This window comes from Loxodonta africana, chromosome 2 (assembly GCF_030014295.1).
Source record: "Loxodonta africana isolate mLoxAfr1 chromosome 2, mLoxAfr1.hap2, whole genome shotgun sequence".
NCBI lineage: Eukaryota > Metazoa > Chordata > Mammalia > Proboscidea > Elephantidae > Loxodonta > Loxodonta africana.
In genome coordinates this window covers 52,014,629-52,032,852 of record NC_087343.1, presented here as the reverse complement: position 1 = coordinate 52,032,852, position 18,224 = coordinate 52,014,629, and the positions used below count along the sequence as shown (strand labels likewise).

At 35.7% G+C, this 18,224-nt stretch overlaps 1 protein-coding gene across 1 annotated transcript in view; it reads left to right on the top strand.

Moving 5' to 3' along the window:
- Window positions 1-18,224, top strand: part of HCN1 (hyperpolarization activated cyclic nucleotide gated potassium channel 1) — a 489,521-nt gene that overhangs the window by 223,831 nt on the left and 247,466 nt on the right. The gene's annotated exons all lie outside the window — the stretch shown is intronic.

Sequence of the window (18,224 nt, the reverse complement as noted above, 5' to 3'; positions counted from 1 at the left end):
ATGCAAATTTCAGCATGGTGTTTTCAATTGATAGGAGACACCAGATTATAAGAGGTTTAAGAGTTGAATACAGGATAGAGAAGTGGAGTCTGCGTAAACAGTTTTTAAGTGTGTTTAACTGAGAAGTAGACATTAGTAGAGAAGTAAAAAAAGCCAAAACTGCTGTCGAGTTGATTCTGACTCATGGTGACCCTATAGGACAGAGTAGAACTGCCCCATAGGGTTTCCAAGGAGCACCTGGGGATTCAAACTGCTGACTTTTTGGTAAGCAGCCCTAGCTCTTAACCACTACACCACCAGGGTTTCCAAGTAGATAAGTAAATATTAGTATAGTGCATAAAGATAAATATAGGCTGAATGTACCATCTTTTTTTTTTTTTTAATATAGGACAGATTTAAACATGTTCAAATGCTAGTGAGGAAAAACATAGAGGAAAGTCTGAAGAAGAGGAGAGAGGATAACGAAGTAAGGTCATTGAGGATATGGAAGGAAAAATAAGAGATAAACAGAGGAGGCGTCACAGAGAAAAAGAGACATATCACACTCTAAAGTAAGAGAAGGGACAAGTATGAATGTACAAATGCTTATAAATGACAATAGTTTCTTAGTAAAATACGATTTTCTTGTGATTGAGTTGAGCACACGTAATATGTGGACTTTGCCTTGGAAGATTAGACACATGCTGTCTAGTTATATGCCAAGGTAAAAATATACAGTGTTGACAACCTAGTTAATGCTGAAACCATGAGCTAGTTGTACATTTGTGGGATTTCCTTTAGCAATATGTAGAAGCCCATTAGAGAAGTAAAAATGACAGAAGTCAGCTTAATCTTGGAATAGTATATTGCCATGAGACTACAACACAGTTGACGATTTTGATACAGCATTCGTTGAAATAATGGATCTTTGTGTCAGACTGGATAGGGAAGGCAATGATGACGAACAGGGCTAAGGGAGTGAGAGAAAATGCAAACTTTCCAAAAACTGGCTATCTAAAACAATAAAAAAAAAAAATAGTTTAGTGAGAGTTTGACAATGAAACATAAAAACTAGAAGAAAAAAATGTGATCAAAGAATCAAAATTTGGTGATTAAGAGCTTAAATTAGGGCAGGTGACAGTGAAGGTAACATCTGTATGGATATTGGTTTCTCTATATGTGACAAAAAAATAACATGCCTTCTGGGATTAGTGTCAAAGTTACCAACAGAAATTGGTATATAAATTCACTGTGTTTCAGGTACCTCGAAAAGGATTCTCTTAAAATCAGAAACCCACACTGTTATCGCAAAGAGTATTTGGGAAAAATACAATAATCTCCAAAGTTCCCATTTAGAAAAATTGCCACATGTTTATGAACTGGAGCTAATGGCCTGCCTGCTTGCCTACCTACCTTCCTTCCTTCCTCCCTCCCTTCCTTCCTTCTTCTTCTTTCCTACTTTTCCTTTCTTCGCTTTCATTTTGTAAACATGTGTTAAGTATCTGCTTTTGTGAATACAGTTGTTGTATTCACAAAACTTGGTGAGGGCTCACAGTCTAGTGAGGACACACACAAAAACACGTAATTATAACAATGTGTTAAACATTTTAAGCAGCCCTGGTGGCACAGTGGTTAAGTGCTCTGCTGCTAACGTAAAGGTCGGTGGTTTGAATCCACTAGCTGCTCTGCAGGAGAAAGATGTGACAGTCTGCTTCCATTAAGATTACAGCCTAGAAGACCCTATGGGGCAATTCTATTCTGTACTCTAGGATCATCGTGAGTTGGAATCAAATTGAGGGCAATGGATTTTTTTTTTTTTTTTGGTTAAACGTTTTTACAGAGTTATTGACAAGGCCCTATGGGAGGAGGCACTTAATTCCCTCCCTAGAGAGACTGAAGAAGTCTTTACTGAGGAAACGACATTTGAGCCAAGTCTTAAAGTATGAATAAGAAAGCCATCAGTCAGAAAAAAGGATAGAAAGGAAGGCATTATACCAATACAGGATAGCGTACGGTGAACTGTAAGGAGTTTAGTCTGCCTCAGGCATGGAGTACCTTTACGGGAGGGGTGGGAGATGAGGGTAAAATAGTAGTCAGAGAGCAGGTCACAAAAGACCGTTTATGCCAGACTTAGGTGCTTGGATATCATGAATGTTTTCTGGGTGTCTAGCAAAAGTTCAAGTGGGAAACTGACACGATCAAGTTTGAATAATAGAATGGCAATTATGGATCTTGAGAAGAGGATTTTTTAAGAAAATGAAAATAGAGGTTGGAGAGATAGGATAAGTAATTTTGTATAAAAAATAACGATAGAAACAAAATAATTTTTGAATTAAACTAGTTACAATAAAGCCCAATATAAAGTTGTGAATAGGAGAAGGACTTGACAAAGTGGTTTTAAATTTATTTTGAAAAACAAGTGTGTGAAGCACAAACTATAAGATAATTACTGTTGTATTGCTGTAATCAACTCCATCGAATTGATTCTGACTCATATGACAGAGTGGAACTGTCCTCTAATGTTCCCTAAACTATGATCTTTACAGGAGCAGATCCTCAGGTCTTTCCTTCCATGAAGTGGCTAGTAGGTTCAAACCACAGACCTTTCAGTTAGCACCTGAGCGCTTAACTATTGCACCACTAGGGCTCCTCAAGTTAATTATTAAAAAAAAAAAAAAGCCTGGTTAGTATGTTGCATATGTAAAATAATTTAAGCAATGATTTACTAGCACATGAACAGATTAACCGCTCATTGGCAAAAAAAAATAATAATAATAATAATAATAATACAGGAAGAACATGCATGTAAGAATCTGAACAGTATTAAGTTCTTGTGTTATAGGTTTGGCAATTTAGATAATTGGAGATAACATAGCAAAACAAAGATTTCTACTTCAAGAAGATAGATAAGACCTATATGTGGGTCTACTGTCCCTTTTAAAATTCCAGCACAATTATGGAATTTCAGTGCATGGAGAATGCTCACCTATAATATAGAAGAGAACAAAATCAGGGGCCTCTTAGCGAGACATGAAAATGCTCAAAATTTCTGAAAGATTAAAAACCCACGCTGTAATATTCTACAAGGTGTCTGCAGAAGTGGAAGCCAGTCTGTCCAGTGAAGTTATTGAGGCATTTGGAGTTAGAGTTAAAAGTTATAATGAACAGCAGGGGTGAACATAGGGAGCATAATTTAAGGTCGGTAGCAGGCAACATTTTGTTCTGTTATACGTAATGCCCGTATGACTCGGAGCCGACTCAATGGCACCTAAAAACAACAGCAGCACCAGTCAGCACCCATAGCCACTTCCCACCCTCTGGCCACACACATAGAATTTGAGCAGGTTTCATTTACCCCCATGCAAAATGCCCCATCCTTTCACTAAAGAAATTAAAAACGTATTGGGGGAAAGATACAGCTTCACAAGATGCTAAAAAGAATGGGGCCCATTCCTTTAATGATCTCTCAGAAAATGTGTTTTTTCAGTCTAGAATTCCATATCTAGACAAGTGATCATTAAAGGGGTAAGATAGATATTCTCAGACATACACCTACAACATCCCCACCACCCCCTCAATAAAGGAAATATACTGAGGCAAAATGTGGCTACTATACAGTGTGTTTGAAAAAAAAAAAAAAATTAACATAGCTGTGCAGCAGATTTAGAGAAACATGAGCCCTGATTAAAACAGGTGGGAACTCGATGGAGAAGAGAGAGCGTGTGTGGTGAATGATTCCCCAACTACTGACGAACCCAGCACCTAGCATTGTATTCTACACATAAAAAAAAAAAATAGAACCTATTTAATAGATGGTTTTTGGTGACAAAAAATATCAAGCCTATATTTATAGGGCTTATTACCTTTCATGGTCCTTCCACATATATTAATTTATGTATTTCTTATAATAATTCTGATAGTTACATGTTTTCAACACTTCAGGTAGCCTGGCAAATATCTAGATGCACGATTATCTGAATTGGTGAAGCATCATAATGCACTCTTAGTTCCAGAAGGTATCCAAAAAGTGAATCTGAAATCATGCCATTTTCTAATAGACCAAGTTTTACTTAAATGTTTCTTGAGTTGCTAGCAACTTTGCCAATGCTTATTTATTTCTTAAGTTTTAGTTTCCTTTTGGGGGGTGTCACGATAATAATATGTTTTTCTTCATTAACTAGGCTTCATCAAATTGCAGAATGTGGGGTTTGTTCACTAAGATTTGTAGTTCTATTTTTCTGGCTTTTTACCCAAAATCATATCCTTAGTGATCTCTTTGGGAAGGCATGTGCCAAGACAGTGAACCAACACTAGTTTTTCTCTCAGAGCATCTCTGACACAAATCCACTCAAATAAATTATTGTTCTGAACTTGACTGGGTCATTTGCCCAGAGTAGCAAGATTGCACGCCAATGCCAATGGCCACTACATAAAGCATTATGAAGTAGCATTGTATTCAACTTAATGGCTTTTTAGGAGCCAGCTTTCCTTTTTCTTGTTTTCCCTATTGATCTGGGGAAACGGTGCAATGTACTGGTTTACACAAGGCCTTGGTAGACTGTAGATGTGAGGAGGATGGGGATATTGAGAAAGATACTGTGCAGTTTATCCAAATATAATGACTTCTACCACTTTTTTTTTTTTTTAGATGTGAAAAATACTGGGTAAGACCTTTGTCAATAAAAGTTTAAGGGCGAATTGCTTATAGTTTTATGCCTGGTTTATCCTCCACTATATATATATATATTTTTTATATATATATTTTTTTATATTTTATCTTAAAATTATTCTTTTTTAATTTTTAAAATAAAGGGTTTCATAGAATTTTACATGTGGAATGTACTTCATAGGTCGTTTCCCATGTATCCTTTCCTTTAGTGAAAAAAACTAAGGCAAAATTTAGAAAGCTAATTAACAGTCAGGACTAGAACTCTGGTCTTCTGGTTTGAAGTCAAGTGTTTTTCTCAATGAACAGATTTTTCAGTCTTTATTTGGAGGGCACTTTTATTCAGGATGTATCTTTTTATTTCATGGTAATTTTGTTACATTAGTATTAACACAATAATAAAGATAATATTAACAAAAAACTGTTCAAAATTTGATGCAAAATATTATATACCTTTCAGTTTTATGGTCCATGTAAATATATATGATTAAAATTGACCATACTAAAAACTCTATTTTTTCCTCTTTTTATTTTAATTTTATTACTGTAATAAAATATACATAACATAATATTGACCATTTTAACTATTTTAAGTATACCATCCAGTAATGGTAAATACATTCATAATGTTGAATAATCACTACCACTATCTTTTTCCAATTTTTTTTTTTTAGGTCAAAAAATTGATTTCCATGCCAAACATTTATCATCACTTGGGAATATGAGAGTTCACAAATATGAGTCAAAAAATACTGAAGTAGACTATTATAAAATTTACAAAAAACACATAACAGTATATAATCTTGTTTTGTAATATTATTTTGGGGTGTATTTAAAAAATCAGTTACCAAGAGTACCCTGAATTATACTTTTTAAATGTGTGTTAAGGACAGTTTAATAAATTTGATTATCTGAGGATTCGTACAAAATGTCTTTCTAGATAGTATCAGAATGGAATGAAAAAATATTTCAAATTCATTCTTGGTGACTTCATATTGATTCAATAGCTATTTATTGGCCATCTAATATCTGCAAGGTGCTCTCTATGGTAAAACAATTCAATACCCTCTCTGTTTGAATTGATAGCTCAGTCACCAGAGATTGTACACTGAAGCACTTCTCTGTTTTAAGAGTGTTTATTATTTAGATAAATTTTAACATACAAGTTAATAAGATAAAGACTCCAAAGTAAAATATCTGTTTTTAACAAGAATGGGTACATTAGTCTATTTCTTTGTATGGTGTATATTTGCCCTTCAAGAACCATAAATCCATGTGATTGTTTTCGTATGCTAAGGAAATGGTAGTAACAAAAAAACGAATAATTTTACTATTTGGAGTTTAAAAGGCAGAGATAACAAAATCTGTACTTATTTGAACATGTAACAAATTTATAGATTCTAAGTGATAGGCAAGATCCTTAAAGATGGTTGAGAAACATGACAGATTATTTTACAACTAAAATGTCTAAAATTTCTTTTGTTTCTATTTTAGATAAATATATATTTTATATATATTTTTTTGTTAAAGTAATGTGTGAAAATGATCAAAATAACACACACAATTAGCTATACTTAATTTCTTAATAGCCTTGATTGATAACTGGTACATTTTATTCTATAACTGTTCTATGAGCATTTAGTTATTATAATTATGGAAATACAGTTTAGTGCATAGTCATGTGATAACTAACACAGCACTTCTCTCTGGTTCCAGTGATATGATATCAGTGCCACTTTAAAAACAATGCTCAAATAGATATAAAGTTTTTCTTAAGTTTCTATCTTCCTTACTGGGAAATGAAGTCAGGCTGAAATATCTTCACGTTCCTTGTGTATGACAATGGGGGAGAAGAACAGGGTATATGACATAGAGAAGCTGTGACATATACATACTTCAAACAATCAAATTTTATCCCTGGTGGTAATCTGCCCATACAACTGGGAAAGGAAAACCACTTTACCTGCCAAGACAGGCCATCTGTCCCCTGTGTTAAAGATCTAGTGAGGAGAGTTTCATTTGAGAAGCTAAACCATGAGGACCATAAAGGAAAAAAAAGAATTAGGAAAGTATCTATAAAGTGAAGATTCTTTTCAATTTAAAATATCGTTGGAGAGATTTGATTACATTTCTAAATGTTTCGGGTAAAACTTCTGGAGATGAAGTTAGCAATTCCAAAAATAAGTGATCAAGTAATTATAACCATTTGGCATTGCTGCCACATCTAAGCACATAAACCATAGGCTTGCATTATGTATGCCTTAAGTTTTTATATCAATTGTATATTAATTCATTTGTTCTGTATTTTCTAAAAGTATCTGTCTACAACTGGTGGAGAGAGAACTGGTTTTCACTATAGACAGACTGAGGAGCTCTGAACTAATTGATTGGGCTCCTGTAGAAGAAACAAGATCAGATTAAGATCCAAAGGTTGGTAGGGATTACCTGTGAATAAAAGACACATCGTCTTTTGAGAGTAGAAAAGAACAAGTAAGAAAAGTTGCAGATGTATGTCTGTTTGAAGGTATAAGGGTCAGAGGTGGAGGAAATTCAAACACAAGAGTGTCATTTGCCTCTCTAAGACATAAAACTTTAAACTGAGCTAGGTCAGGACAGTTATGACCTCTTGGAAAGTGAGGAGAGAGGTAAAAATATAGAAAGGAATGGGGAAATGAACAGACCATAGATGAGGGCTTTAGTTAAGATTGTTATCCTTTTAAAACTTTTACATGCCACAATCTAGTTTCCTCTCTAATAATTCTCAGAAGCTCAGGTGTAGAAGGTGGTTGTTTTGATTAATCAGAAGATGACATTTTACAGAGCAAATGTAATGGTCAAAGAGAGGCTCCTTAATAAATAGGGAGATTGGGCGGGTGTTAGATGCCAGAAATAAAGGAAAGCCATAGGTGACATAGCCAAATAAAATGAACACTAAGAAAAGAAATTTTTTGCACAGCTGGATAAATAATTGTCTAAAAGTGACAAAGGGGATCTGGGAAAACGAGGGCCCTTCCATCAGAACCCAAGGCTTTATAGAGGTATGAACAAATTGAGCCAACTCTATTTGAAAAAGCTACAGGGAAGCTGAGTCTTTAGGGAGAAGACCTAAGTCTCTGAAAAATGAAAGAAAAGGAAGCATTTTAATGAGAGATTGAAGATATAAGATAGTTAATTGACAATTTTTTTTTTTTAAGACTTTTGGAAGGGTTTGTGGAAGGAAAACCAAAAAAGAACCCAGGAAAAAAAGGACCCGACGGCATGAGGATGGGAAAACATAGGCGGAAGGTTAAGGAGGCAGATAGTTGGAATTTGATTTTTGACAGAGGTTGATAGGGATGAGAGACCTAGATTGTTGTCTTTTCTGAAGGATATGGGCTAGCCATTCAGAATGAGATCCTAGGTAGAGTGGGGGACTGATAAAATTATTCTAATAACTGTAGACTTTTGTCAGAATTCAAAGAGAATGTTGTGAAGAGTGCTCTCTCAAATACTAAGTAAAACTTTCTGTCCTTTGTACCTAAAGTGTGGGATGATAATGTGAATATATTCAGGATAGGAGTTAAAGGAGGTATAATGTAACTCTTAAAATTATAGATTTTTCTATTTTGGTAGCTATAAAATAGACTCTAAATGTATATATTCCATGTAAATAATATATCAAGTTGTACAGCTACAGATGCATAAGGAGGAAAAAAAATGAACTCAAAATTGTTTTATACCTTAGTAAATAAAAATTGCCTTTGTCAAGAGAGCCATTTCTGACCCATTTGATTCTCTTTTTCTTGATTAGGCAATACTTCTGAAGGTATATTAGAAGACTTGAATCAATATTGAGATAAAAAAATCAACCTAATCTTTAAGTGATTCTTGTATGTGAAGTCAAAGGCTAAGGACAGATCAATATAGGCTATGAAAGCCTTAAAATGATCTTGACATTTTCTTTCTTTGTTTTTTCTTGGCTAGTTGGGGCATAGTTGTTAGGTGCCGTTGAATTGGTTCCAAGTGAAACACTGCCCGGTCTTGCACCATCCTCACAATTGTTGCTACTTTTGAGTCCATTGTGGCAGCCACTGAGTCAGTCCACCTCCTCCAGGGTCTTCCTCTTTTTCTGTGACCCTCTGCTTTACCAAGCATGATGTCCTTCTGTGTTCCCTCATGTCCAGTGTGTGTGAGACACAGTCTTGCCATCTTCGCTTTTAAGGAATATTCTGGCAGTACTTCATCCAAGACAGATTTGTTGGTTCTTCTTGCAGTCCATGGTATATTCAATATTCTTCACCAACACCATAATTCAAAGGCATCAATTCCTTTTCTTTCTTCCTCATTCATTGTCCAGTATTCGCATGCATGTGAGGCAATTGAAAAATTTGTGACGGAAGTCAGGCACACTTTAGTCCTTAAAGGGATATCTTTGCTTTTTAGTACTTTAAAGAGGTCTCTTCCTGTAGATTTGCCGAATGCAATACATCATTTCATTTCCTGATTGCTGCTTCTATGGGTGTTGATTGTGTATCCAGGTAAAATGAAATCATTGACAACTTTAATCTTCGTTTATCATGATGCTGCTTATTGGTCCAGTTGTGAGGATTTTTGTTTTATGTTGAGGTGTAATCCATACTGAAGACTGTAGTCTTTGAACTTCATCAGTAAATGCTTCAAGTCCTTTTTGCTTTTGGCAGACAAGATTGTGTCATCTGCACATCACAGGTTGTTAATGAGTCTTCTTTCAATTCTGATGCAGTGTTCTTCTTTATATTGTCCAGCTTCTCTGAGTATTCACTCAGCATACAGATTGAATAAGTATGATGAAAGGAAACAACCCAGACACACACATTTTGTGATTTTAAGCCACACAGTTCTGTATCCCTTTCTTTAAGTATCCCCGTTATGTTCTATAATTCTCATCCTTTGCAATGTTATCCATAATTTGTTATGATACACCCAGCCAAATGCCTTCGTATAGTCAATAAAACACAGATAAACACTTTCTGGTATTCTCTGCATACAGCCAAGATCCATCTGACATCAGCAATGATATCCCTCATTTCATGTTCTCTTCTGAATCGGGCTTGCATTTCTGGCAGTTCCCCTGTCGATGTACTGCTGTAGCCTTTTTTAAATTATCTTTAACAAAATTTTACTTGCATGTGATATTAATGATATTGTTTGAGGTGAGACATAGTGGGGCAAAGAATAGGTTAACCAATTGCCATTGAGTCAATTCTGACTTAATGCGACTCTATAGGACAGAGTAGAACTGTCCCATACATACTTCTAAGACTGTGAATCTTACAGAGTGGCTGGTGGATTTGAACAACTGACCTTTCAGTTACCAGCCTAATGCTTAACCACTTGCCACCATGACTCCTCCAAGGATAAGTTGCCCAAAAAACCCAAACCCATTGCTGTGAAGTCGATTCTAACTCATAGCAACCCTATATGACAGAGTAGAACTGCCCCATATTGTTTGCAAGGAGCAGCCGATGGGTTCAAACCACCGATCTTTTGGTTAGCAGCCGAACTCTTAACCACTGTGCTACCTGAGCTTCTAGTATTAAGGTAGTTGATTTAAAGGGGAGTTTATCATTTTTTTTTTTTTAATCACTTAAGGATGTCCACCTCACCGATGGAGAAAAACTGAAAGGATTAATTAATTAATGATCAATATCACCTGATCAATAAGATAAAGTGCCAATGATAAGTTGTAGCTATACATAAATTAGATCAGGTATTTTATTCTTTGGTTAATATAATTACCTACAAATGTTGTACTCTGTTAGAAAGTAGTCTTCTCATTCAAAATTTTCCATGATCCAGATTTTAACAGGGACATTAATAATCTCAACATTCAGTTCCCATGTAATGATTACACTCACTCAAGGGATGGCCACATTGAACCCAGAAATTACACATATCTGTAAGTGCAACAAAAAGAATGCTACATACATTATGACACATACGATCTTTTTTATCAGTTGAATAAATCAGAATGAAGACAATTACATTCTCAATACATGGCTTTGGCCACTTGGAATTATCCTTTTTGATATTAATCAGTGTCAAAATAGCCAGCTTGTTTGTGCCTCTTCCAAAGCTATATGTTAGGATGACCAAATAGGAAAAAACTATTCAAATGAAAGGATCCTTTTCCAAAAAGTATCATCACTGTTGACTCCATAATGTTCAAGGTCATAAGAGAAATGCTTTATGAGTTTAAATTTATGAAGTATTAATATACTAGCGTTAGTATACAAATATATCACTAGCCTTCTAAACTAACGTCTTGGGGTTAGAGAATAGAAATGGGGTAGAGAATAAGGCTTAACTCTAGGAATTATACTGTTACAATAGGAGCTCAGCACTTACATGTAAGCAAAATAACAACAAAAAAGTGTTTCTAATATGTTATGAGAGGTCTTATATCCCCATAAACTTCCTTTTTTGAAAATAGTGCTTGTGTGTCTTTCTCTGGAGAATATGATAGTAAGGTTTTCTTAATGGAATTGGTGAATAATTGATAGCCTACCATACACAACTGCTGTCAAGTCGATTTCAATTCATAGCAACCCTTCAGAACAGAGTAGAACTGCCCCATAAGGTTTCCGATGAGTACAGGCAGATTTGAACTGCTGACCTTTTGTTTACTCGCTGAACTTGTAACCACTGCACCACCAGTGTTCAAATGATAGTCTAGTTAATTTTAATTCAGTAATAATTTCTTAAGATCCTGAAAAAAAAAAAAATCTAGTTCCGTAGAAAGAAACTAGGAACATCTATTAAAAGTCAGCTCCACTGTTGCTTGCTGTAGAGTAGATTCAGACTCATAATGACCCAATAGGACAGGGTAACACTGCCCCATAAGGTTTTCTAGTCTGTAATCTTTACAGGGAGGTCATTAAAAAGACCAACCCAAACCAAACCCACTACCGTCGAGTTGATTCCAACTCATAGCAACCCTATAGAACAGAGTAGAACTTCCCAATAGAGTTTCCAAGAAGCACCTGGCTGATTCGAACTGCCAACCTCTTGGTTAGCAGTTGTAGCACTTAACCACTATGCCACCAGGGTTTCCATTAAAAAGACAGCAAAGAAATAAAAGACCAAAAATGGATGTCAGAGAAGACTCTGAAACTTGCTCTTGAATGTAGAGTAGCTAAAGTGAAATTAAGAAATGATGACGTAAAAGAGCTGAACAGAAGATTTCAAAGGTTGACTGGAGAAGTAAAGTATTATAATGAAATATGCAAATTCCTGGAATTAGAAAATGAAAAGGGGAGAACATGCTTGGAATTTCTCAGGCTGACAGAACTGAAGAAAAGAATTCAAGGCTCCAGTTGCAATAGTGAAGGATTCTACTGAGGAAATACTAAAGATGCAGGAAGCATCAAAATAAGATGGAAGGATCCAGAGCAATTAGGGTAGAAAAAGAAATGAAGGGCGTCCAAATTTGTAAGGAAGAAGTAAAGTATTTCTATTTGCAGATGATATGATCTTATACATAGAAAACCAGAAACAACCCACAAGAAAACTACTGGAACTAACAGAAGAGTTCAGCAGTGTACCAGGATACAAGATAAACATACAAAAATCAGTTGGATTCCTCTAAACCAACAAAGAGAATGTTGAAAAGGAAATCACCAAATCAATACCATGTAGAATAGCCCCCAAGAGGATAAAATACTTAGTACTAAATCTAATCAGAGATGTAAAAGACCTATACAAAGAAAACTACACGACACTACTGTCAGAAATCAAGAGACCTACATAAGTGGAAAAACATACCTTGCTCATGGATAGGAAGACTCAACATTGTGAAAATGTCTATTCTGTCCAAAGTGATGTACAGATACAAGGGAATCCTGATCCAAATTCCAGTGGCATTTTTTAATGAGATGGAGAAACAAATCACCAACTTCATATGGAAAGGGAAAAGGCCCCAGATAAGTAAAGCATCACTAAAGAAGAAGAAAGCAGGCCTCACACTACCTGATTTTAGAACCTATTACTACCACAGTAGTCAAAATAGTGAACAACAGATACATAGGCCAATGGAGCAGAATTGAGAATCCAGATGTAAATTCATCCACCTCTGAGCAACTGACATTTGCCAAAGTCCCAAAGTCTGTTAATTGGGGAAAAGACAGTCTAACAAATTGTGCTGGCATAACTGGATATCCATTTGCAAAAAAATGCAACAAGACCCATACCTCCCACCATGCACAAAAACTAACTCGATAGAATTTCATCAAATATAAAATCTAAAACAATGAGGATCATGGAAGAAAAAACAGGCACATTAGGAGCCCTAATCCATGGCATAAACAGTATAGAAAACATTACTAACAATGCAGAAAAGAAACTAGATAACTGGGAGCTTCTAAAAATCAAACACCTATGCTCATCCAAAGACTTCACCAAAACAGTAAAAAGATTACCTACAGATTGGGAAAAAATTTTAAGCTATGACATTTCAGATCAGTGCCTGATCTCTAAACTCTACATGATACTGCAAAAACTTAACTACAAAAAGACAACCCAATTAAAAAATGGGCAAAGGATATGAACAGACTTCACTAAAGGAAACATTCAGGTAGCTAACAGATACATGAGGAAATGCTCACGATCATTAGCCATTAGAGAAATGCAAATCAAAACTACAATGAGATTCTTACTCACTCCAACAAGTCTGTTATTAATCCATAAAACGCAAAATAATAAATTTTGGAAAGGTTCTGGAGAGATTGGAACACTTATACACTGCTGATGGGAATGTAAAATGGTACAACCACTTTGGAAATGGATTTGGCACTTCCTTAGAAAGCTAGAAATAGAAATACCATCTGATCCAGCAATCTCACTCCTTGGAATGTTTCCTAGAGATATAGGAGCCATCACATGAGTAGATATTTGCACACCCATGTTTATTGCAGCACTGTTCACAATAGCAAAAAGATGGAAACAACCTAGGTGCCCATCAGTAGGAGAACAGATACACAAATTAAGGTATATTCACGTATGCAACAATTAAGAACAACGGTGAGTCTGAGAAACATCTCATAACGTGGATGAATCTGGTAGGCATTATGCTGAGTGAAATTAGTCACAAAAGAAAAATATTGTATGACCACTATCATAAGAGCTCAAGAAAAGGTTTAACACCAAAGAAAACATTCTTTGATGGTTGTGAGGGTGGTGCGGGTGGGTGAGGGGTATTCACTAACTAGATAATAGCAAGAATTATCTTAGATGAAGGGAAGGACAACACACAATACAAAGGAAGCCAGCACAACTGGACTAAACCAAAAACTAAAAAGTTTCGTGAATACAACCAAGCACTTCCTGGGGTAGAATAGCAAGGGTGGGGTTCTAGGGACTGTGGTTTCAGGAGACTTCTAGGTCAACTGGCATAACAAAGTTTATTAAGAAAATGTTCTGCAACTCACCTTAGTGAGTGGTGTCTGGGGTCTGAAAAGCTAGCAAGCAGCCATCTAAGATACATCAGTTGGTCCCAACCCACGTGGAGCAAAGGATATTGAAGAACACCAAAGACACAAGGAAAATATTCTCCCAGGAAACAGAAAGAGCCACATAAACCAGAGACTCCATCGCCCTGAAACCAGAAGAACTAGATGGTGCCCAGCTACCACAAATGACCACCCTGACAGGGAACACAACAGAGAGTCCCTGATGAAGCAGGAGAAAAGTGGGGTGCAGAGCTCAAATTTTAGTAAAAAGACCAGACTTAATGGCCTGACTGAGACTGAAGGGACCCTGGAAAACATGGCTCCTGGAGTTTCTGTAGCCCAGAACTGAAACCATTCTCCAAGCCAACTCTTCAGACAAAGATTAGACTGGAGTATAAGACATAAAATGATACTCATGAAGAGAGTGCTTCTTAGCTCAAGTAGTTATATGAGACTAAATGCTCAGCTCCTGTTTGGAGGCAAGATGAGAAGGCAAAAAGGTACAGAAGCTGGCTGAAGGGACAGGGGAAATCTGCGGTGGAGAGGAAGATTGTCCTGTCATGTTATAGGGAGAGCAACTAGGGTCACATAACAATGTGTGTATAAATTTTTGTGTGAGAAACTAACTTGAACTGTAAACTTTCACATAAAGCACAATTAAAAAAAAAAAAAGAGAAGATAGAAGGAATACACAGTCACTGTATCAAGAAGATGTTCAAGCTGCGCTGAAAGCATTGGCAAAAAACAAGGCTCCAAGAATTGACAGAATACCAAATGAGATGTTTCAACAAAGAGATGCTGGCCTAGAAGTGCTCACTTGTTTATACGAAGAAATTTGGAACACAGCTACCTGGCCAACTGACTGAAAGAGATCCATATTTGTACTCATTCAATAGAAAAATGATCCAACAGAATGTGGAAATTATCAAACAATATCAGTAATATCATACACAAGTAAAATTTTCCCAAAGATCATTCAAAAGCAGCTGCAGCAGTACCTCGACAGGGAAATGCCAGAAATTTAAGCTGAATTCAGAAGAGGACATGGAACCAAGGATATCATTGCTGATGTCGGCTGGATCTTAGCTGAAAGCAGAGAATACCAGAAAGATATTTACTTGTGTTTCATTGACTATACAAAGGTATTCAACTGTGTGGATCATAACAAATTATGGATAACAATTCAAAGAATGGGAATTCCAGAACACTTAATTGTACTCATGAGGAACCTGTACTTAGACCAAGAGGCAGTTGCTCAAACAGAACAAAGGCATACTGCATGGTTTATTCTCAGGAAAAGTGTGCATCAGGGTTGTGTCCTTTCATCATGCTTATTCAATCTGTATGCTGAGTGAATAATCCGAGAAGCTGGACTATATGAAGAAGAACAAGTCATCAGGATTGGAGGAAGACTCATTAACGAACTGTGATATGCAAATGACACAACCTTGCTTGCTGAAAGTGAAGAGAACTTGAAGCACTTACTAATAAAGATCAAAGACCACAGCCTTCAGTATGGATTGCATCTCAACATAAAGAAAACAAAAATCCTCACAACTGGACCAATAAACAACAGCACCGCACACAGAGAAAAGATCGAAGTTGTCAAGAATTTCATCTTACCTGAATGCAAGATCAATGCCCATGGAAGTAGCAGTGAAGAAATCAAGTGACACATTGCATTGGGCAAACCTGCTGCAAAAGACCTGTTCAAAGTGTTCAAAAGCAAAGATATCACTCTAAGGACTAAAGTGCACCTGATCCAAGCCATGGTTTTTTCAATTGCCTCATATGCATGTGAAAGCTGAACAATGAATAAGGAAGACAGAAGAAGAAGCCTCTGAATTATGGAGTTGGCAAGGAATATTGGATATATCCTGGCCTTCCAGAAGAACCAACAAATCTGTCTTGGAAGAAGTACAGCCAGAATCTCACTAGAAAAGAGGTTGCCAAGACTATGTCTCACATACTTTTGGCATGTTATCAGTAGGGACCAGTCCCTGGAGAAGGACATCATGCTTTGTAGAGTAGAGGGTCAGCAAAAAAGAGGAAGGCCCTCAACAAGGTGGATTGACACCCTGGCTGCAACAATGGGCTCAAGCATAGCAGTGATTGTGAGGATGGCACAGGACTGTGCAATGTTTCCTTCTGTTGTGTATAGGGTCACTGTGAGTAAGAATTAACTCAAAGGCACCTAATAAGAACAACAGTCTTTATAGGAGCATATCTCTAGGCCTTTTCTCTGACAGAGTGGCCACCAGAACTCCAGATGGATCCCAGTTACCCACAACATCACACTCCATTCTAAAGCCTGATAATTGAATGATGGTTCCTGCCACTATGCTTATAATTTGTAGACTTTACTCTGGCAGACCACTTCAGATATTTATTGTTCACGTCAAGTGACTGGATTGCACAGTGATGAGCCTCTTGTTTGATCCAGGAGTTTATATTATGCAACTTTTACCCTATTTCCAGCAATGTAGCACTTACACCAAAGTGCTTCACGAAACATTTTGTCAAGCAATGCTTAGATATAAATATGGAATTCTGTCACTAAAATAATATTTCTAAGTCCATTTAGATTTTCTTTTACTACTTTAATAGCATTATTATGTTTTCTTTTATAAATTTTAATGAGAAATTTTTAATGAAAATATTGGCATAGTTTTTATTTACAATATCAGTGGCCAAGATAAGCCAGAGGGAAGAACATCAAAGACATTTCTGTGTATTTTCTCAAACACAGATTATATTAAAAGATAGCTTAAAGGAAAATAGAATTCTTAATGCTGTAAAATAAATTGATGTATGCATAGCTGTCATGGTATCTAGATATGTTATCTGTTGCCTTTAAAATCTGGGACCCCAATCTTACTTTTAAAAGGAATTCAGAACATAGTGTTCGTTCTCAATAAATGATACATAAATTCTGGCTTACTGTAATTACTGTATGAAAAAGAAACAATGTTTAAAAAAGAATTAATGACTAATAAAAATGTAACAAAAGGTCCCTATGAGGAATGACACAACGGCATTGAGTTTTTGGTTTGAAGGACATATTTGGTAGTTTTATAAAGAAAAATCCTGGAATGTCTTGCCATTTAATCTCTACATTCTTCAATATACATCTCTGAAAAATTATAGGTTTCTTACACGTAATTTTCAAATCAGAATATAATTTTTTTCTTTTTCTCGATAATTTCTCCATACATGCCATTCTCATTACTTCAAAAATGTAATTCTTTAGTTGAATTGTACAAAATTTGATTGTAGATATTGAAAGATGTCTATGTGTGTTTTTGAGTATTTAGTAGTTTTATTTATTAACTCATTAGTTCTTCAACAATTAAAAACTTTATTCTATAATGTAGATCTGTTTCCCATTGCTTTTGTTATTCTGGACTAGGTGAAATATAAGCAGAAACCATATTACAATTGGGAGGGTGATATAATGTATGAGCTTCTAAAGAAAGAAATCAAGTCCAAATTCTGTTTGTTGTAATAAGCAGTTAAAGATATTAAGCTGAATATATATTTCCACTTTTAAAATATTAATGGAGGAATTTTTGTACTTTCTTAAGTAAGCTCTTCTATCAAAGTGGATTTCATGAAAATATGTTAGATGAGAAATCTTCACAGGAAGGTGTGTTCCATAAAAATAATAGAAATGGAAATAACAATTTTAGTTTTTTTTAATGTTACACAATTGTTTTTTAACCAAATCCAGAGAATTTATATGTCAAATGTTACTGTTCATGTTCAATATATATAATTAAAGAAGTGCCTTCACTTACATAGCTATTAACTGCAATTTATTCTCAATCTTACTTTATATTTTGAAAATAAACTTCTGTTTCTCATGTCCTTAATTTAGCTTCTTGGTCCTTTAGCAAATCTCTTAACAAGGAATGAGCAACAGCAAAGAAGTTACTCATCATTTAACAATTCTGCGCCTTTGTTTTAAAGCAGTTCCCCTAAAATGTCCAGAAGGAAAGTAAATGGAAACTATTGGCAAACTAACGTTCTTTAAAGCGTGACCCAAACATTGAGTGTATTCATGCTGTGTCCGTTCCCTGTGGAGAACCCACAGTGGGCTAATACTTACGAAGCAG